Raw genomic sequence first — 23176 nt, forward strand, 5'->3', positions numbered from 1 at the left:
TAATTAGTAACTTACAATGAAACTATTAAATTGTTATGATGTTAAATACAAATTCAGGCTTCTTTCAGCCTTACACTGGAGTTAGTTTGATCTCCGGCAATGAAACTAAGTAGATTATTCAATAGATTAGCATGATAATATTGTGCATTTGCAATCACACAGACAATATGAAAACTAAGCATATCACCCATCACTAATACTGTCTATTGGTGGTTTGTCAGTAAACGTCTTTACATCAGGCATGGAAAACCTACATTTTTAAATACATTCTTAGACTGTGCATTTATTATAAAATAGTCTTTTAAAATTAAATTTATTCCTGAGATGCAAAGCTGTATTTTCAGCATCATTACTCCAGTCTTGATCCTTCAGAAATCAGTCTAATATGCTGACTTGCTGCTCAAAACACATTTCTAAGAATTATCAATGTTGAAAACAGTTGTGCTTTTCTGAAGACTTTACATGCTTTATTCTGCCACCGAAAGTCCAAAAGTTCTTAAAACATCCATTCCCACAAGACAAAAAACTTTAATCAGGTCAGAACCTCTCGCAGCTGAGCATCCACCGCCTTCCTCTGGCCTGTCGGCTGGCATATCCGAGGCTGATTGGATGTGAGACTCCACATTAGTAAAAAGAACAATAGTGTATAAGGGAAGGATGCTGGTAATGAGTTCAGGATCAGCACACAGCACACACAATACCCTTAACAGATGGGCACCAAGAAGCAGCAGCTGTGGAGGCAGTGGAGTGCAGAAGGACCGGCCATCACGCACGCTAAATAAAACTCAAAGCCACGAGGTGCCATGTTGTGGATCCCACGTACTTTGTGCCAATCTTTAGAGACATGGGGCGACCTGTCGTGGACTGGGGCCACCAGGTGGAGTAACAGAGGCAGAAACTGTCACCCAGTCCAAGGGACGCTCTTTGATCCGATGCATGATTAACTGTGAGGTGGCCGAGGGCAGCTGAAGTGATGCTTCCAGGCAAGACGTGTTCTTGAAGTTACTTCCCAGACAATATTAGCCTCCAGGCTTGCTAGCGGCTGCTGTCGAGTAGAGAGTTTTGAAATGCATTTCAAACAAAGTTGCTTATATAATTGGACAATATATTAATTAAATATAAAAATACATATATTTTATTCCACAAAAAAATATGAAGCAGTACAACTGTTTCAACATTGATAATAATCAGAAATGTGTGTCTTAAATTGTTGTCAGTTTAAACAGTTGTCTTAAATTGTAATATAATTTTCTTTTTACTAAAATAAATACGTGAGCAAATACATAAATAAATAAACTGCTTCAAAAACATAAAACAAATATTGCAGACCTTATGTCTACTTTTTAAACACTATTTTAAGTCAAAATTAAATATATTTACTTACTTACTGTCCTTACAGAAGGTGAGTAAATACATTTTTAAACATTTAAATATAAATTGCATAAATTCAAACAACATGCATAAATACACACAGAACACACACACGTAATTATAAATCAAAATAATACCAAAAAATCTTACTGACCTCAGACATCATTTAACAGTTTTTTTTTTTTGTTTTTTTTTTTTTACTTTTATCTACCATGACCTTGTTTACTATCATGTTCCACTTAGAAATACATCACGTTACAGAAGATGAATGGGCTGTGTTCACAGTTTTATGTCTTTCTGTGAATTATCAAACTTTTATATAACTTTGAACTTTTAAAAAATGCAGTGGTACTTCAGCTGAAGTGGTTGTTCTAGTCATTAGATGTTTTCTTCTTGACTGCTTAATTGCACTTCCTTTGATACTGACACCAAAGTTCCTATTGGAGGGTTTTTAGGCGTTTATCAGATTCTAAACAGTATTTAATAATCATTAAAATATGAGTAATGGCATTATCATACAGTGTGGACGACAGGGGGGCACTTTATGCCTAGCACTTATGCACAGAGCAGGCATGAACACAGCCAGCAGGGTAAACACAAAAGTGCAAGACATACAGATTGCAAAGGTCCCTTTGATTAAGGTGCATTTTTAATTTTAGTAAACAATCATTATAACACTAGAGCCAATGGCTTTAAAGAGCCCGGTCTGCATTGTGCATAGAAAAATTGTGGTGCAAACCAACATGCTTCTGTGGATATGAGCTGAATGCAAAACAAAATCAAAGGAAAACTTTCTTATATGTTTATAATATTTAACCTTTAAATATGTAAAATCTATTAGTTAATGATGTTTTCTCATAATATCAAAATTAAGTGAAGACAGCTTACATGAACTACTAAAATCTAAATTTTGTAAGAAACAATCAAAACTTCTGAAAACAACTTCCCTAATCACAACATTGTAAAGCAAGTGGCATTAGTTTGGAGGGAACAACAGCACACACTTCAGTACAAACTGATTCTAAAAATACTGTGACATTTTGTTTCATTTTTAAAGCATTCAGTCTTGTTTGACACAATGTCAGAAAACATGATATATCTCAAAAGTTGGTTCACAAAATATCAAAAGTTGTCATCCTCATATGTAAGCAAACATCAATCCCTCACAACCATAAGAAACTTTAGCCCTTTGGCCCTTATTTCAATTTTGTACATGTTCTTGTCATTCTGGGTTAATAATGCAGTTGATGTCAAGGGAAAAGTGAGCACAGATTGAAAAATCTGAACAGATTTGGAGAAATGTAGCGTTCCATCACTTGCTCACCAGTGAATCCTCTGCAGTGAATGGGTGCTGTCAGAATGAGTCCAAACAGCTGAAAAAAAATAAAATAAAATAAGAATAATCCACAAGTAATCCACACCAGCAGAATTTTATTTTTGGGTGAACTATCCCTTTAATACAGTGTCTAGGCTTGACCAGATGTCTGTCGTTCAATTAAATAGAAATACTTTGCTAAATTACAACAGACTTAGTTTTCTAAAAGATCAAAATGAAATGTCCTGTATACCGGAAAAACTTTGTTTTTTCATCTTCACAAGCAAGCATAATTTCTGCAGAATCTTTCTAAAGTGCTGTCCACTGCTCTGACATCTCCTCCCTACCATCCTGAACCATCTGGAGTTGGATATTCCCTATGGATGCACCTCCTTCCTGCCAATGGCAGACTCTCATCTGAAGCTCTGCTAACAAACTTTCCCCCCTTCAAGCTATGGACTGGACAACCATCGTCCTGTCTGTGTTGTGTTGGCAGCTCAGTCATGTTATAAAAGTCCAGTAATGAGCTCTGACAGCACCGAGGCATAACAAAAAAAAGAAAAAAAGAAAAAAGAATTCTCTCTGTAGGCATCTCCTCCCGTCCACCTGAGAATGCTGGCAGCATGTGTGTCTTCTCAAGGCATGATCTGGAATATCCGTTCTTCCTCCTCTGTTGTCTATAGGCACCCAGTCCTGTTAAACACACTTTTTATACCATGCCACAGAGATTCCACCACATGTTTATATAAACCATGTCATTTGCATGTACCATATACAAACCTTTATTTCTCATAGTCATTTTGTTTCCCTCTCCACAAATCCATAGTTTTCCATATGCATGCAATCCTTTAAATGTGTATGCATGGGAAACCAGAATAATGACATTGTGTGCATGCATGTGTGTTTTCACTGTATATTATATATGCTATATGCTAAATTATATATATTATATACAATTTTTTTTGCACCCTCAGATTCCAGGTTTTCAAATAGATATATCACGGCCAAATTTTGTCCTATCCTAACAAACCATACAAACCATCAACTTCAACATCAACATCAATGGAAACCTTAATTTTTCATTTTGAATAATTGACCATTATGGCTGGTTTTGTGGTCCAAGGTCAGAAATTGCTTGAATTCCTCATTTGTAAGTCTCTTTGGATAAAAGCATCTTCTAAGTGAATAAATGTAGAGGCAATTTCAGTTAAGGAATATCCTTAGAACCATGAAACTTTAAAGAGTTTCAGAAGGTGAAATGAGCACTCTAAGTGTTTGCCTTTGATAAAGGTCAAAACAACTGCTGTAGGCCTCGGCCTAAATATGCATTTTCAGTTTATTTTACAGCAGGTCAGACAGGTGTAGAAATACTAGAGGATCATAAAACTTTAGGGAATTCCAAAGGGCTGATACTTATTCAATTTCAGCCTTGGTGAAAAGACTTTTCAAAAACTAAAACCCCCCAACAAAGTATACATCATAACTTTTATAACCCACGACATCAGAAAAACATAAAAAAAGGGAAATATGTAATTAATATCAACACTTGCATTGCTTGCTTGCAAGTAAGTTAAAAAAATAGCTGCCCAAAAATGAAAATTCCAGTTCCCTTTCAGTTGGTCACTCTCGTCGCCACGTTGTTGACCAACGAAAAACGGAATATTGCTTCGATAGACCAATCTACTTCCAATGTAAACTAAACAAAGACTAAAAGAGCATTTCCTAAAGAGCAAATTTCTCTAAAAGAGCTTCACGGGTGCCACTTCACGGATGACGAATCATCCTTATAAGAATGTCGTTTCACCCATGCGTTTCTGGGTGCGGTCGTTACCTGGCAATGGGTAATGGCCACGATCACTGCCTCACGTATCTGGGCATCGAGCACACTGAAGTGGCCTTCGTGGATGAGTCATGTTCCGACTGCGGGAAGATGACCATATCGGAGCTGCGAACCAGGCTCTGCTAATCTGGGTGCCACATACAACGGGCATGCAGTCTCAGGGGTTTGGACGAGATGGGAGCTGCATTGGCACATCAATTGTCTAGAGTTGTCAGCAGTGTGCCTTGCCGTGAACCGTCTCAAAGGTCACTTACGAGGCAAGCATGTGCAGGTCTGTACTGACAGCACAGCAACCATGGCGTATGTCAACCGACAAGGAGTTATGCGCTCCCATCGTATGTTGCAACTCGCCCACCACCTCCTCCTTTGGAGTCAGAATGCTCTGAGGTCACTTCGTGGTGTTCACATTCCGGGCCTGCTCAACCGTACAGCCGACGAGCTGTCTCGAGCAGTGCTCCTTGAAGACTGGCGACTCCATCCCCTGATGGTCCAGCTGATTTGAAGACAGTTCATAGCTGCTCAGGTAGACCTGTTTGGTTCTCTAGAGACCTCTTACTGCCAGGTGTTCTACTCCCTGACCGGGGGAACACTCGGCATGGATGCAATGGCACACAGCTGTCCACAAGGCCTACACAAATATGCATTTTCCCCAGTGAGCCTTCTCGCACGGACACTTTGCAAAGTCCGGGAGGATGAGGAGCAAGTCTTGCTAGTGGCGCCATTTGGGCCCACTTGGACCTGGTTCCCCGAACTGTGAGCAGCCTTGCACCACTGTTCTTAGTATTCAGCGTTTCCCGTAAATGATGTCACGAACCGAATAACAGACACACCTCCCTGCCTCTTTAATTACTGAGCACATTGATTCCAATAACCCGCATTCCACAGACTCGTTGCGCTGTCGCGTCTTTAATTGCCGAACACATTGTGAGGCCGGCGACACACTGGATGCATGGCGCAAGCGTCTCAGCTGTGTGGCGTGTCCGTTTTGAATTCGGCTCCCATGTTAACAGGTTAGAGCTTGCAGACTGCCTGCGTGAGACGCGCGTCTAGAAACGCCATGTAGCCAGTGTGTCACCAGCTTGACTGTACATCTAACAGCAGCGCGCTGCACCTGCTGCCACTAAATTACATTATATTTGTCCCAGATTGTCATTAATATACATACTGGCTTCAACTTGGACCACTAAATGAATAGACTGCTATTGTTATGCAAGTATGAGGGTTAGATTATTTAGTGTACAGGTCATTTCAAGAGTGATAAACAAAGTGATAGAAAATATTTATTTTAATGCATTTTAAATGTTTAAAAATGTGGAAACCACTCATTGCATCACACCATCTCCTGACTGCATTATTATTTGTAAAATAGGGACTTTATGGAGAGTGTGTATACATGTTTATAAGTTTGACCATTTATATATCATTAATTAAGGGAAATTAGTGTCTAAGTCCTCAAGGGACTATTCGGCCAACAAGCTTATTCCTGTTTGAAAAGCAAAACGTTATTGATAGTGTAAAAAACTACTTTGAAACACATGCTGATTGATGGACTAGCATTACTCAACATTACTTACTACCTACTTACTTTTACTAAGGTAAAATAGTAAAAAAAAAAACATAATAATAGTTCATTTAAATGGAACTAGAAGCCAAACCGGAAAATGTCTAAAAATACCCCACCCCACTTATGGAGATCTTTACACTGTAATATATGTTGCATTTTGACATTACCAACCTTTAAATTAAGTTGAGAGTAAGTAATAAACAGAATTGAGCATTGAGTAGTTGAGTATTGTGCATTTTTCCTTACCACTATTTCTTAATAATTGTTTAATGATTTTAATGGAACCGAGATCAGAACCGGAACCGTTAGGTGGAACCGGAATCGGAACCGGAAAATGTCTAACGATTCCCAACCCTAGATGCAGGCCCAGCTTCCCCCATCCAGAGCTTATTAGTAATTTAAGGGGAATCAAATCAACACGAAAGATCAAACTCTTCTGACAGTCAATATTTCTTAAAACAAACCAAAAAAAAAGGTTCTAAATTAGTGAGTATACGTATAATTAATTACTTTTCGCCGTGAGAATATTTCTTCAATGTGCATAAATTGCTACGCACAAGGTCTTGAGGAAGACTGCTGGCATATCAAAGAAGATCAGCTGCATCGTCCTATATTTCTATCTGTACACTGTGTCAGGTTTAGGCAAGGGAGGAACTCAGGTGCAGACAGGGATTCTCAAACAAAGGGTTTATTACAAAAAGGGGAAAACAAAACCCACGAGGGGGAAAACAACAGCTAGGGCAGGAACTAAACAACTTAACAGGGCAGGATTGATAAGACAAACAAACTCTTGACACTAACTACAAACACTCACGGTAATACAAGGACTTCAGAGGGTACAGCACAATCTCACACACGATCACATAAGTAGAACACATCTGAGAAACACAATGAACCGACGCAGGACAGAGCACACTAGGAGATCTAAATAGGGGGAACAATTAAGACACGACAGGTGTTACAGATAGGACAATCACGACACGACTAGGATAACAAGGGGGGCGGGGCAAGGGAACGAGACAACACAAGCACATGGCCCAAAGACAAGGCCATGCGCTTGTACACAAAACACGGGTCTGTCATGATCCTGCCTCAAGACTAGGAAAAATCAAGGACACGAGGGCAGAATCATGACACACTGTAGCTCCATCTTAGTTTCTAATCCAGCAGCAAATAAGCAGAAATATTTGAATGACATCACCCAGATACTGTATAAATAATTAGATGTAATCTAATTGTGTTTTTTTTTTCTCTCTCTCTCTCTCTCTCTTCTCACCCAAGAGAAATTGAATGTCAGTGCGTTTCACTATTGCGGTGATAATTGCATTTCCCATGGCTGCATGTGTTTGATAGGGGCAGCCCTCACTTTAGGGGTGAAACTGATGATGGAAACCACTCTGTAATTATGGGAGTTCTAACGAAGAGTATGTTGGGGAAATATAATGTGTGCTTTGCTGCTAGCGTGGCGTTGACCTATATTTGAACTTCAAATTTTAAATGCAATTATAGGCATTTATTCACAAGCATATAAACTGTAGTACGTGCTGTAATACATGTGATGGGGACAGTATGTGGATTTTTCTGGATGTATGGGGATCATGAATGACCTAATACATTTACATGTGGGTGTTTGACCAAAAGTTATTATACTTAACTCATTCTAAAATACACTAAAATCAAACCACTAACTATGAAAATAAAGGATAAAATTAATAAAAAAGATGCTAAAAACAATCAAATATGCAAATATGCAAAACAAAAACAAAAACAAAAAAAAAAAACGGAAAACTTACTAAACTAAAATTCCTGTATACATCATTGTTAACCTTCTGGAAACATGAATCAACTTCAATGAAATGACTGTAATGATGACATGATCTGCATGCTAAAATACAACTGATCAGAAACAGTCTAAATTTCCCTTGATAATCCAGATTCATCAAAAGTCTGGGAATTGCACATGGATGATGCCAGGTGTCTTTTGTTATTTAGTAAGGGGAAAAAAATGTTAGATTGGAGACTGCTGAATGCTGATTTTCATTTAAAAAACACCAGTCATTTATCTTCCTAACTACTTCTCTTGCTCTGCCTTCCTTTCAGCACTATGAATAGAAATCAATGAAATGATGATAATGATAATAATGATGAAGACAGAAAACATAATTTGGTATTTTATATAATAGCATCATGCACGGCAGACTTTAAGGCAGCATCATGACCCATTGTGCATTCTGCAATGTCAAAATGCAACTAATCGGAAACTGACTAAATTTCCCTTGATAGTCCAGATTTCATCACAAGGTTTTAACACATGAAGTCTACATGCCAGCGGTCTGGGAAATGCATAATAATGATGCCAGTGTCTTTTGTCATCTGCAAAAGGGGGAGGGGGGTGGTGGGTGTAAAGAAAATGTGAGAGAAATTATTTTGTGAAAATGCAGAACAATACATGGAATCATACAATAGATTTCACAAGTTATCACTTACTTATAATTAACTAAAGGTTATGCGGATTTGGCCTGCTTGGCCTGAGCTCGGTGTCCGGCCCAGCCCAAAGCACTCCCCCCCGAGTGCTTCTCCCTATGCTGGGGTAGAAAGAATGGTGGGCATCAAGGCCGCATTGTACCAATAGACATATATATATATATATATATATATATATATATATATATATATATATATATATATATATATATATATATATATATATATATATATATAACGTTAATTTTGAAATTGGGTCTGTGATAGCAAACGGATCGAACTGAATGCTGAAAGTCGAGAGATAATAAAGGTAGGACATACTTGATTATTTATAGCCATTTTCTCTTGGGCTGATTAAATAAATTGTGTAATTTGTAATTTTTTATCATTATAAACACATAATAATAATAATAAAAATACTATTTTTTTCTTTTCTTTTCTTTTTTCTGTTTTCCCTCCCAGGAATCCTTTCATATCTGTGTGCAATATTTCAAATTAAAATCAAAGCAGATCCATAAAAATCCTTTCTGATTTTCAGGTTTTTCTCTCCCTCCATCCTCCTTCACTTTCACATTATCTTTCCCGCTGTTTTTTTCTGCATCTGTCTCTCTGTCATATCTATTCTTAGAGAAGCATTGTGTGTTTGGCAATGGTACAATGAGATATAGATCTCGTTAATTCCTGCCTCACAGCATCTTTTAAAACAGCCCATCACTGGCCTCCCATTGCTCATGCCTCATTCTGTTTTATATGCACAAACACTAAATAATTAGACTCAGACATCATCAATAAGAATAAATTGAAGCAACATCTATTGAGAGACTCAACGTGACAAACAACAAAATAGGCTATTGGATTTTCGTATGCAATAATGTGGGAGAACACAATCAACGGTCTTTTAAACATGCGTCAAATGACCTCAGGATGAGAAAACTGTGGGGAAGAATATTATAAAAAAAGAAGATGTCAAAAATGGTTTTACAGGCTCCATCCAAGATTAGTAATAACCATAAAAACAATTATCGTTAAAGTAAAATAAATAAATATAGACATTTAGACATTAAAAAAGAAAAAGTCCAAAAACACACAACAGAATTACTAAAACTGTAACTAAAATGAAAACAGAAAATCTAAAAATAATATCCAATTCAAAATATGAATAAAAACTGCTTTGAAATATTTGCTTTGAACCTTTCAGACAAACCATTCAACCAGCCTATATTTCCAAACATAATAATTAGCAGAAGAGGTTATTCAGATGTTGGGCTGTGTTTTCCTTTTTTAAATGCACAAAAAAAAAAAAAAAAAAAAAAAAAATGTTTGAAAAATTGAAAAAAAGTTGAAAGTGATTTTAGGAGACTAATATCTGAAAAAGCTGACATGAAACATAATACCTTCCTCAGTGTCTATTTTTATGATATTCTGTTTAATTCCATGTGAATAAATTCACCTTTCCCCCCATACAAATACAAAGGTTTCTACACCAAAATTCTACATTTGGAATTCTGCAGAAGAACGTAGATGCTACATAGACAAGAAGCACAAAGGTTTAAATGTGGGTCTGTTCGTCACACAAAAGCTATCACATGCCTTCTGAAGACTTGAAATAAAGCATGCACATTAAGTGGAGCACTTTCATGGAGATTTTGCATCCCTTTTAAAAGCTTGACATCTTCAGTCCTCATTTCCAGTGATTGCATTACAAGGTCCTTCAAAAGTTCTCCTTATGTGTTCTGCAGAGGAAAGTAATCATTTTTGGTTGATCATTTTTTATCTAGCTTACACATAAGATACCTTTGTCTGTGACGGGATAAAACATTTTCAATGTTTTAAAAGGCATTGCTTTTGACTTTAGGGTTTCCATGTGTGTTAAGGTTAGTTTCAAGGAAAATAAATTATGCATTGCATATTCTGCTACCTAACAATTTTACATCTAACATTATGAATTTCTCCACACCACTAAATTATTTTGATACATATGTATGAGACACGAACACATGCAGGAGCAATAACATCTGCTGTCTGTAAATTAACAAAGGCAATTTAAGGCTAATTAGTGGTTTATTTTGCCGCCCTTGGCTTATTTCCCAGTGTCGACACTACAGCAGGAGCATAGGAGGGGGTCGTCATAAGAACTTAGCTTTATGTTGGAGTTTATCCTGACCAGCACGTTTCCTCTGGCATACTGTAGTTCTGGCACCAGTTTTGTATGCTGACAACAGGAATTACAGAGCTATACTGGCACAGCACGACTCCACTTGCAGAGCTGCTTCTGCCAACAAGCAGTCACACTATAAAGGTATATTGATATTAGAGTGAAGGGTGACAGCTACGGGTTTTCACCCCCAAATATTTGCTTTACTGGGATAAAGAGAATGCTTAGGTGTAACAATCAAGCAAATGTCAATTTTGGTTTCAGAAAATCTATTATTCGAACACAAAACAGATACTATTTATGTATATGTATATGTATATACAATAAAGATAAATACGGTCCAAAGCATATTAGACCTAATTTGCTTTTATTATGCACTACACCGTAAAAAAAAAAAAAAAAAAAAAAAAAAAAAAAAAAACTGTGAATTTAATGTTAAAATACTGTAAAAATTCTACATTAAAAACTAGTTAAATGGCTGATGGTAAATTTCCCATCCTATATACGGTGAGTAACCGTAAATTGATGTTAACAGAATTCCCTGCATTACATAATAATAATAAAAATGAAATTTGCTATGGTTCATCATGTGACTTTCTCATTACCACCTGCATTTGATGGTTATCAGTGTATTACAAAAACAGATTTCATCATTTCAGTAGGCTGGTATAGTAACATTATATCAGTTAATACAATTAGGGTATTTAACTGTAAATTTAGGTTAAAGCCATGAAACCAAAATTAAGCCTTTTTTTCTGTAAATTGTACAGATTTATATTATTATTATTATTATTATTATTATTATTATTATTATTATTATTATTATTATTATTATTATTATTATTATTATTATTCGTAATAAGCATTCAGCACATATACATTAAATTCATTGTCAAAAGTAAGAGAAAGACATTTATCACTAAATAAAAAATATTGTATAGTTATTTTAATGTGTAAAAATAGTTCACAATATTGCTGTTTTATTGTATTTTTTGATTAAATAAATGCAACCTTGGAGAACATAAGATACTTCTTAAAAAAAAAAAAAAAAAAAAAAAAACTGCTTAATTTGAATGGTTTTGTGTTTTCAGATGATTGTAACGATAATTAGTTAGCTATGCAAATGCATACAAGTTAGTGTTTATATACAGAAGAAACATAGTCTTACAGGTTGAGTTTGGCATGAGGACACAACGAAAATGAATTACACAATAATTGAGTCATATCTGAAATCCAGAATACCATTGAGATTCAAAAGAAAGCAACACTCTTGAAACAACGGGAAACATCATAGCAATCACACAGCAGTATCACAGCATTGTGCCACTGAGATTCACATAGCCAAACTGCTCTCACATTTTCATTTTGTTTTACTTGAGGATAACTATCTGTGTCTGGTGGCACATTATATGTATATATTTTTAAATAAACATTTAAATGAACGATCAGATGAAAGCATGCGTCTTTATCAGCCGACTCTTTTATCCCTGTTCTCGTTGCCTGTCTGCTGTATTCTTTGGCCAGAGATCTCTAATATCAGTCCTCTTCTAAAGCCTGTCTCGTCACTCGAGCGTGAGGCCGTCTGGAGAGGCAGGCAGCTCAACATCAGGATTTCATTTCCGATGCTTGGCTATGCAGCTCTGCCCTCCACACTCCTGTTAACTTGGGCGAATTCCCCACGAGGGCTCGATCAAGTTCACAATCTAAGTCTGTAATGCAGTTCTGGGCTCATGATGATAGCTGTTATTACATATGGGACTGTATTGTTTGCTCTGATGATAAGCCAGTGGAGAGGAGAGACAGTGAGTGTATCTGTCAGCATAAAGAAATAAAAAGAAAAAAAAAATTCTCCCTTTCACCCCCCGGACTTTTTCGGTGTGTATGTGACGGACGTGTTTGTTTTGCGTCTCTGTGGCCAGACACACACAGAAAGAGTGTTTTTGCTTTTGGGAAACTTGAGTCATCCACATTTTCTGTGAGTCACGTCTGAATAATCACCCAATAACAAAATGTAAATACTAGAATATTGTCAGAAGACATTTCAGCCACATTCTCTGTGATGATTTGCTATTGTATTTTTACATAATCCAAGGGAGGATAGATAGAACCGTCTGTGTATAATTTATTGCAGCTGACATATTGCACATATTTGCCTATAATATTTTAAATTAAAAGCAAGGTACACTTTTTTTTATTAAGCAAAAGATATGAGTATTATATTCTTCCTATTCTGTTCTTTTCTGCATTTCTCCAAAGCATCATGAGCTTAAGTGTATTGTTAACCCACTGACATCAATGAATCTACGATCAACTTAAGCTTACAACGCTTTTGGGAAAAGCAGCCCTATTCTATTCTATTCTATTCTATTCTATTCTATTCTATTCTATTCTATTCTATTCTATTCTATTCTATTCTAATTTTTTAAGCTCATCAAATCTATAAACACAATTAATATGATCAATATCAATTTGAATGCAGCAACAACAACAACTATAATAATAATAATAATAATAATAATAATAATAATAATAATAATAATAATAATAATTATTATTATTATTATTATTATTATTATTATTATTATTATTATTATTATTATTATATGTTTTTCTCAAGCAACAACTAAATACAATTTAACAAAATTATTTCTTAGTCAGGAAAATAAATGCCAGGATATTTAAACTGAATAAATGAATGAATGAATGAATGAATGAATGAATGAATGAATGAAGGAATGCAATTTTATGTTTGAATCACATAATGATAATATAATAATACTAGTATTTAAATTAACTGATTTTATTTGTCAGAATAGCATTACTACTACTGCTAATAATAATTATTAATTTATTAATATATGAATTAACCTTGATGCATAAAAAGTAATCAAGTAAAAAAAAAAAAAAGCTTAGCTGCAAATGACTAATGAAAATAGTTGAAGTAGTTAAAAATAGTTATACTTTTGAAAATAGTTTGAAATTAAATAATATTTTGTCTCAAAATCATCCGTTTGGCCTTATTATAATCAAGACTACATGACAGAGCATCTTTAGCATGTTTGCTTCAACAGCTTGCCGATACAAACCTGCAAAAAAAAAAAAAAAGAAAAAAAAAAGAAAATTGTGAGATGAGCAATGGTCCCCATGCAGAGAACTCCAGCATTGTGTCACATAATGCATTCGCCATCCTCAAAGGACTGAAAACACCCATCAAAGATGCTAATTGTTACCAAATGCCATTTTCCTCTGGAAATTAAGGCCTTTTCCTGACAACCCACGATGGAACGGTGAAGTGCCCTGTCTGTGACTAATCCAGGATCCGTCGCACTGAACATTTCCGCTCATCCGAGTCCGGGCCGGGAATCTCATGGGAGATATCACTTTCTTTTCCATGATACTGCTTCTAATGACAGCCTATGCTCATGACGCCTGGTTGCTCGCGTTTCAAATGAGTCTTTCATGAACACGTTCCACACAGCGGGGGAATGTCTGTAATGACATGTTTCTGCCGTGGAAGTTTAGATAAATCCTTTTGAAAGACATCGCTGACTGATGAGTGCATGATTAAATCCCGTCCATAATTCATTTGACTGTCAGATGTGTTTAATTATGATGGCTCATGAGAGAGAAAAATTAAAAAAAAAAGCTTTAGAGGTGACTTACCACAATCATGCCACACTTCTAGATTAACGCTCGAAAACTTTAAATTTCCCCTGAACTTCAGTCTGCAAAGAAGTTAACATAATGCAAGAGATTAAGGCCCAGTTCCCCAAAACGTTCTTATCGCTAAGTATTTCTTAACCTATTCCTTAACCTCTCTCTTAACCTTCCATAACCTTTCTCTTAACCTTATGGCACGATCCCCGACACGTTCGTACGCTAAGTATATCTTCTGTAAGTCACACTTTCATAAGGTTGGTCTGGACCATTCGTAAGCTCTCTCTTAGCGTTATTTGAGCTCAAGACGCTACTGTACAGCAGTCTTTAGAAATCAGCGCAGCGAAATCCAAGTCAAACTATGGAATGTTGACAATGTTGTGGCTCAACAATGATTTTATGTTATTTTTTAAAACTCATAATAAATTATGTTCGCAATGGATACAGGCCTATTTATGAAGTTGACTTTATGTGGTATCAGAACTAATATGCCGGTAATTAGCCTAGGCGCTTTTGTAATGTAATTAAAGCGAATTGGCAATCAATTGTTTGATAATTAAAATCTGCCAAACAATTTGGCTCTAAATGGCTAAGATCTATAAATGGGTCATCATGGTTGTGTCCAGTAAAGGACCAACTATAGAAGCGATCCAACGTGTCCTTGTATTGACTCAAAGACGGAGGCGGAGCCATTTAGTCTATGTAAAAAAAAAAAATATTCGGCAAAACTTAAGCCCTTTTGACATTTTGCCTGACGTGGCTATATAAAAAAAATTGCCTCCCAAGACAACTCATTATGGACCTGCTGGACCTTCTCAGACTTGCGCTTGCCAGGATAACGCGGCGTAATTTTGCTTTAAACTTAAACTATGTTAAAATTAATGTTACTGTAATAATATGAGGAATGTTTCGTTTGCATAGAATGTGTTGTCTTTCTTAACGCTGTATTGCACCTTCACGTGAAGTGGAAAATCGATTCATGAGCAATCGATGCCAACTAATTCAACACCTTCACTTTGGACAGCGCTCTTGTAACGTCGGAAGTAAGAGGCAGCGTGCTAAGAAGCTTCCTAAGTGACACTTTGGGGAACACACTTAGGAACATAAACAACTTTGGTAAGATATATCTTTTGAGGTCTTCTTAGCGCACTAAGAGTGAGCATTATTGGGGAACCAGGCCTAAGTTCTCATGACAACTGTCTTGTTAATTGTTTTCATTTGTTCAGCCGGTTTAAATTTCTTGGTCTGTGAAATTCAAATTGTGACATTGAACCTAATAATTTGTGTCAAGGCAATACAGATATCTTGTTTATTGAGTAGTTGGACAAAATATGAAATATTGTATAAAAAAGAGGCTTCAAAAGTGTTGATAATCAACAAACATGGCAAGGGACTAATAAATAAATAACATAATAATTAACAAAGTATTTATATTATAAATATTATAAATCACTCAAATGCCTTCCGTTTGGAAGCTACCTATGGTAATTATTTTATTTGGTTGCATAATAAATAGTTGTACTGTCTACCAATTAGTGATTGACTAAAAAAAAGAGAACAAAATAATAACTGAGCACTTATGAGAAAATATGATTGCTAATTGCTAACTCTCTCTGTGTATTATACAGTAGATTTACTTGTACTGTATTGTTCAATTTCAGACAGTCTAATATTATATTTTTGGGTCTATTTTATCAATACTGGTGTAATGTAATTGTTTTTGACATAGCCCTATTCCACAACAGGATACTGCGTCTGATGTGAAAAAAAAAGAATCCGCTTAAGTCTAATTTCAATAATCGACAATTATCACCCAATTTCGTTCACGGCAAGAGTGGCCCGTGGGATTTGCAGCATGCTAAAGCACCTCATCATTGCACCTAATGCAGTACGGCAGAGCGCTAATGAATATGTTGAAATCAATTTAAATCACACAACATTTTAATTATTATCTTATCACAATGGTTGGACGTGTGCTGCAGTATTTAAGTGAGGTATGTTCCCCGGATCCTCCAGACGTCTCCCACCTTGCTGGGCCACGTTGTAACGATGTGAATCTCATTTGCTAACACAAAGTCACACATTATTTCTGAAACATCCTGCCAGATAAAATTCGCATTGAGAACAGAGGCCGCTGTTCATTGTCTCCCCAGTTGCTGAGAGACAGCGGCGGATGCTGCCATATGGCGGGCCCCTCATTTGCATGTTTGCCTCATCAGAGGAGCACAGAAATCAGAACGAAACTACTATGATCATTGCCTCAGAACAACAATATTCCATCATTACACTAATGGCTTCCGTTGCAGGCCACACAGCGCTTCTGTCATCAAGGGGAAATCATACTGTTGTTGATATTGCACGATAATGCATTTGGCATTATAATTTTGAAATAATCAAAATAAAGTAATAGTGAAAAATAATAATAATTAGTTTGCACTCGAAAGTCTCCAACTTGACAAAATGTAAAACAATGCTGCAGCGGAGCAAGTTTAGAGAAGGTCTGCAGTAGACTAAAGTTGGGATTTGAATTGCTTAAATGGGTCATATCATGCATGTTTATTTATTTTTATTTTTATTTTTGCTTTTGCTTTGAGATCCACATTATGTTTTGTGCCACAAACAAACTTAAACGATCTTTTCATTACCATTGTCCACTCTCTTTCCTGCCACTTCAAAAAAGTTGTTTGTTGTTTTTGTTGTTGTACCCTTAAGACTTTAATTAATTGAATTCATTGATGATAAATGAACAAGTGATGACACACCTACACTAAAAAAAAAAAAAAAGTTGTAAATAAACATTCCACATTTAAGTCACGGTTACTTACTGCTTCTCTCTAATTACAGTATTTGTGAAGTTTCTGGCTAAAAACACAAACACACACACACACACACACACACACACACACACACACACACACACACATATATAATGCATGTACAATAACCACAAATCATTCACCATCTATAACCAACAATCATTCAATCTTTTCAAATGCTGCAAACACACTGTTCACAGCCTGGAGTTATTTCTGACTTGCCTAACCTACTTTGCAGACAATTCTGCTTTGTATTTGAACCTGATTTCACCTTGATCTGGTTTTCATGTAAGGCATAACTCGTCAGATTCTTTGGCTTATCTATTTGCTTCGACAGATGTCTTTTGTTAGAAGTTATGCAGTGCCTGTTATATATATATTTTTCATTATTCAGTAAAAAAAAGTATTAAATACATTTCAGTAGTTCTATACACTCCCTGTGTCCTTTCATTTTATTACACATAGCTTTTATTCAACTTATTTGTTTGGTTTTCTTTGTATGTATAGATCACTTGAGTGGTTACCGACATCTGGTGAAAATGTAATGTCCACGGCACCTTTAGAAATATATACACTGGGAAAAATGGTGAAGTTTTCAATATTTATTTTACCTGTTATATGCACATTACAAAATAGATGGGCCACATCACATAAAAACAAAAAAACACAACACATTCATGAGAAAATCGTTAAATGATTTGATATGTAGGCACATGGGACCAGAACTGAACAGATAGTTTTTGCCCCTGAAACCAACCTCAGGCTAAAATACAGACACACACGCACACGCACACACACACACACACACACACACACACACACACACACACATAATTATTCCCCATGCAGTTTGATTAGCAAATAGTAGATTGGTATTCATTCCTGTGTTTTTATATTTTTTTTTTCTTTTTTCACACTGTGTGATAAGTTTTGCTTAGCTCATTAAAAAGTTAGCTGTTCTAAGTGAAAATGTAATAGTCAACAGATTTCCACCTAATGAAAACATTAACGATATGTATGAGAGCACTTTGGGCAAATGTATTGTTCACTAAAGATTTTGGGTCTTTTCATAGAACATGAACATAAAGAATGCAAGTTTAAATCTTTTGTAAAACACCATTGTGCATGGACTGAAAGCATCGATTTACACAATAAATTTACCAGTTCACATGAATTCAGAAATACTGCGGTGTGTTGCTTTTGACTTCAACCTTAAAGTTTTACGATACGATGTGACATTGTCAAGCAGACAGTTAAGGTTAGTGTTTTGCAATTTAAATTTCATCCATTCACAAGTGTGCCAAACTTTCAGGTCAGATTCTGGACATCGCCGGACAACGATGATCTCCAAGGACACACCATGCAACTGCTTGTAAACATCTTCCTGACCTGTGGGAGCAGCAAGTTTAATTTGAATTCTTGCTCAGTATCAGACAGTCAGCTCATGATGACGCTCCTCCATGTGTCCAGTTTACAAACCAAAGTCAAACGCATCAGGCTGATGAAATCTGTGTTTAAGGCACCTCAGCATGCTTTCTGTTTGACCTTACTCCAAAAGAACTAAAACTAAAAAATCTTGTTTCGTATCAGGGGACAAAAGAATCGGTTCTGTGCCAGCATGGATCGTCCTGTATGATTTACTAGAGCATTGTTCTGCATTCACCCTGAGGGTAACTTGTTTGAACACAGTCAGACACAGACGCTCTTATGGGAAAATGCACAGGACCTTTAGTCATGGCTCATTCTTTCCTGAACTGGATGTCTTTCCAAAACCAGTATGGCATTCTTTCTTCTGTGAAAAAAACAACAACAAAAAACTAAGATTAACAGGATGTTTACATGCTCCTTGAAATAAAATGAACATGAACTGAGCTTGCTCAGTTTGTATAGCTCTGAAATAAAAACAAGCACCATAAATGTTTATAACATTAGTCAATCAGCGATATCGTTTACCATGTTAATTCAAGTGCAATTGATTAATAAGTCAGAATGTTATGAAATTTATTTTACAAGATTAATTTCAACTGACTGATAGCTTAAATTGTAATATTATATTTAGATTTTTGAGCAAATATTATAACTCATAGAGAACATTGGGGTCATGGTCTTGTTCCTCTAGAACAGTAATATTGTTTTCTATTTGAAAAAAAAAAAACAAAAAAAAAAAACAAAAAAACACACACACACACACACACACACACACACATATATATATATATATATATATATGTGTATATTTTTTATTTTTATTTTTTAAATAGAAAACTACATTCTATAGGTCAAAATTATAGATTTTTCTTTTATGCCAAAAATCATTAGGATATTAAGTAAAGACCATGTTCCATGAAGATATTTAGCAAATTTCCTTCCGTAAATATATAAAAACTTGCAGTGCTAAGAACTTAATTTGGACAACTTTAAAGATGACATGTTTTGTGGTCCATGGTCACATGCTGTATGTTAATCACTCTAATAAGAAACATGTATTGGTGCGCTGAGAAAGCAAGTAAGTAAATCAATAAATACCATACTGACTTTCAACTTTTTAATGGCTGTATATAACCCAGCTTTTAATATTCACCAGCCACATCAGTGCCATTGCATCCCTCTTGCAAATGCAATGAGTTTGTCTACTTGCAAGACTTGTTTAAGCAAGCACTCATTGTTCTAACCTCTCAGCTGGAACCATCTTCAGAAGAGTAAATATTTCAGAGCTACCCCTCTGTTCTTAGCATCCCGTCAGGAGCACGCTGGAATTAAAGCCTCTAATTTGTACAGAGCTTTTCATTTATTAATGCGAAAATAGAGGCAGTACATCCCAGTGTTGGAACATTCATTTGAGGGGGATTCTTGTTTTCATTATGATTGTGTGCCGATCCTGCGTTACCTTTCTTTTAATTAACTTCTGCACGGACCTCCCACAATTCAGCAGCTGCACTTTAATTATCTCGCACAGCCTTATCGTTCCCGCATAATCTGTGTTAACAGCAAATTTACAGAACTGTTTAAAAGAAGCTCTTGTCGTACACACACACGCTGTGATTTACTTCACAAGTTGGATGTTTTTGAACTAGATGTATTTAATCCTCTGCAATGTATAATGATGCATAACAAAAAAAAAGTTACAACTTTCAAATTAAAAGTTTTATTGTTCAAAATACTGGTCGCTTGCTGTTGCAGTGACATAGTTTGCTCTGTCCTGATGCTACACAGGCATCTCGGTGAAGTCAATGGACTAAAAAATGAAAATAATTATAATTTCCCTAACTACAGTAGCGTCATCTGTCTGAGTATTAAAACCACACCTATAGTTTGCTTAAAGATGAATTCTGTCATCTGGCATTAACTGACCCTTTTCTAAGCACCGCCCTCCTTAGTTACTGTTGCTACGCCTTTCAAGATTTTGCACCTGGCACGTCTATTACAGTATGTATGCACCAGTGTCAGATATTTCCAAGGAGAATTCCCTGCCATTCCGGCAAATACATGGGTAATGTGTCCCGGCAATTGTTCCCAGGTTGCTAGATTTTGCACTTTCACACTGTCAGTGATTACCCGGAATATGTGCGTGCTTTCACACACAACCCGAAATGGTCCCGTAAAGACACGTGACATCAGGGCGTGACGTGTAATGTACAAGTTGAAAACGCTAGGCACATTAACTTTCACTTAAGCTAGCAAACGATCTCAGCATCAGCGCAGAAAGTGAGGAACTAACTGATCTCTGCTTCATTACAGTTTCCACATATTTTTTTGATCAAATTGGTTGAATACTTCTTGATAAGTTCTCTTATTGCCACCTACTAGTGTAACTAACCAAGTAAAGTATTTGTGTGAGGGAAAGACTACCTTACTTCTACAGCCTATGTCTTGTTCAGTTCATACAGGTTTGGAACAAAATGAGGTTCAGATGTTAGAAAGTTAATTTGTTTGCTGAACTGTTCCTTTAAGTAGAGGACTGGATTTTGTTTGACTGGTCAAGTCATTTATCCCCTGTGTCTTTCATGGTCCCATGCTCTCCTGACAGTGGACAAGTGGCGGCCAGTGGACACCTGCGAGGTCAACCTGAAAAAACATATGGTGAGCCACATAAAACAGCAGCAGGAAGCAGTTGTTATTGTTCTTAGCATTACTTGTTGTTGGTCAGTGACAGAGAATATGTAAAATAGGGACAGGTTAGGGCAAGGTGATGTGAGGTTTTTTAGCTTGATGGGGACCGTGTTGAAAGGGACTGCTTAAGATATTAATCATGAATATGCAATGTGCTTGTTTCTTTGAACCCATAAACAGGAAAGTTTAGACTCCTCTCTGATGTGTCAGAAATTCTTGCAAAACTGTTTTTATCAGACGATAACCATGAACATAAACTGTCAACAAAATATCAACAGAAATAACATTTCTACTCAATTCATAGCCAGAAAGTGCAATATTATGAGAATATTTCATCAGAGGTTATACAGTTTGTTAATGTCCTCTACCCATTTACTTCTGTTCTTAATATTCCTACAGTATATTGTTGGTTGTTACATCATATGCCTTTTATTTCCCCTTTCGTGTAACCATCTGAGCTCCACATGCTTTATTTTGACAGAACTCGCCAGCAGCTTATTCAAAGAGAGACAAACTGAGGGATACAAGCATATGTTAGTTCTGTTCTCCCAGTAAATATGATATTTGGATGGCAGGTATATGATTACAGAATAATTTTACAAAAGAAGTCACTCTATCAAATACAAAAAATGTGATTCAAGAAGAAAAAAAAATATATTTTTTTAGAAAAATATGATTTTAATTAAACTGAATTTATTTAATTTATACTGTACTTGTGTAATTGCAAAGTTAGCATTAGCGATATTCAGTAGTGAGCGACTGGGGCTCATAGGGAGTTTTATGTTACAGTCATGGCCCTGTCTAAAGGTTGTTTTCACACACAGTTTGAAATGCTTTCCTTGTAATTAATATTTCATGTTGTTTGTAAATCCTCCTCTTCTTTCGCTGAACAGATACTATCCCTGGCCCACTAAACCAAGCAACCTCCTTTTACAATGCAACGCGAAATTAATAATAGATTCATAGTGACGCATTGTGGACTCCAGGGCACAAGGCATGAGGGTGTTCGGAGGTAATCGCATTTAAATGAAAACCAGCAAGTTCATAATTAACTCCAGCTGCATTGACCAAATCAGGGGGAATATAATTTTTCAGGTGAACTTTAGTGTCGTCTAACAGTTTAAACAGCTTCTGTTAATTATTAACTGCTAAAAGCATGCCTAGTCTTTCAGAGTTTTTATTGTTAATAAGTAATGATTGTGATTATATTACTGGTATGACCACTGTGAGAGACAGACCATATGTGTGGGTTGGTTACCATACTTAGCTTGAAACTGAGTTGTTTTATAAACAGTTTGATGTGAAGCTTTCTAATTGTGTGATTCGAGTTTTCTCTTACCTTCAAGTATACGAACTGACCCAGTTAAAATGCATGTTTGATGTAAATACATTCCATGCTGTTCATCATATCTCTTGTCTCTTGTTTTTTTTTTTTTTTTTGGAACAAAAGCTTGTATAATAATGCTGCTGATTGTGCACAAAGGCTATAGAGTAACTATAGTTTTTTTTTTTAAATGTAGTTTTGATAATAGTGTGACCTCCAGTGTATGCCTGGGTCAGGAAAGCATTAAATAAATAAAAAAATAAAATAAAAATAAATAAATAAATAAATAAAAAATAAATAAATAAAATAAACAAATAAATTGGAATAAATAAACAAATAAATAATTAAATTGGAATACATACATAAACAAATAAACAAATAAAGAAAGAAAGAAAGAAAGAAAGAAAGAAAGAAAGAAAGAAAGAAAGAAAGAAAGAAAGAAAGAAAGAAAGAAAGAAAGAAAATAAAAAATAATTGTATCGGTACCTGATATTTCTGACATTTTAACTTTGACATATTTTCAATTTGAATAACAATGCA

Source organism: Carassius gibelio, chromosome B1 (genome assembly GCF_023724105.1).
Source record: "Carassius gibelio isolate Cgi1373 ecotype wild population from Czech Republic chromosome B1, carGib1.2-hapl.c, whole genome shotgun sequence".
Classification (NCBI taxonomy): Eukaryota; Metazoa; Chordata; class Actinopteri; order Cypriniformes; family Cyprinidae; genus Carassius; species Carassius gibelio.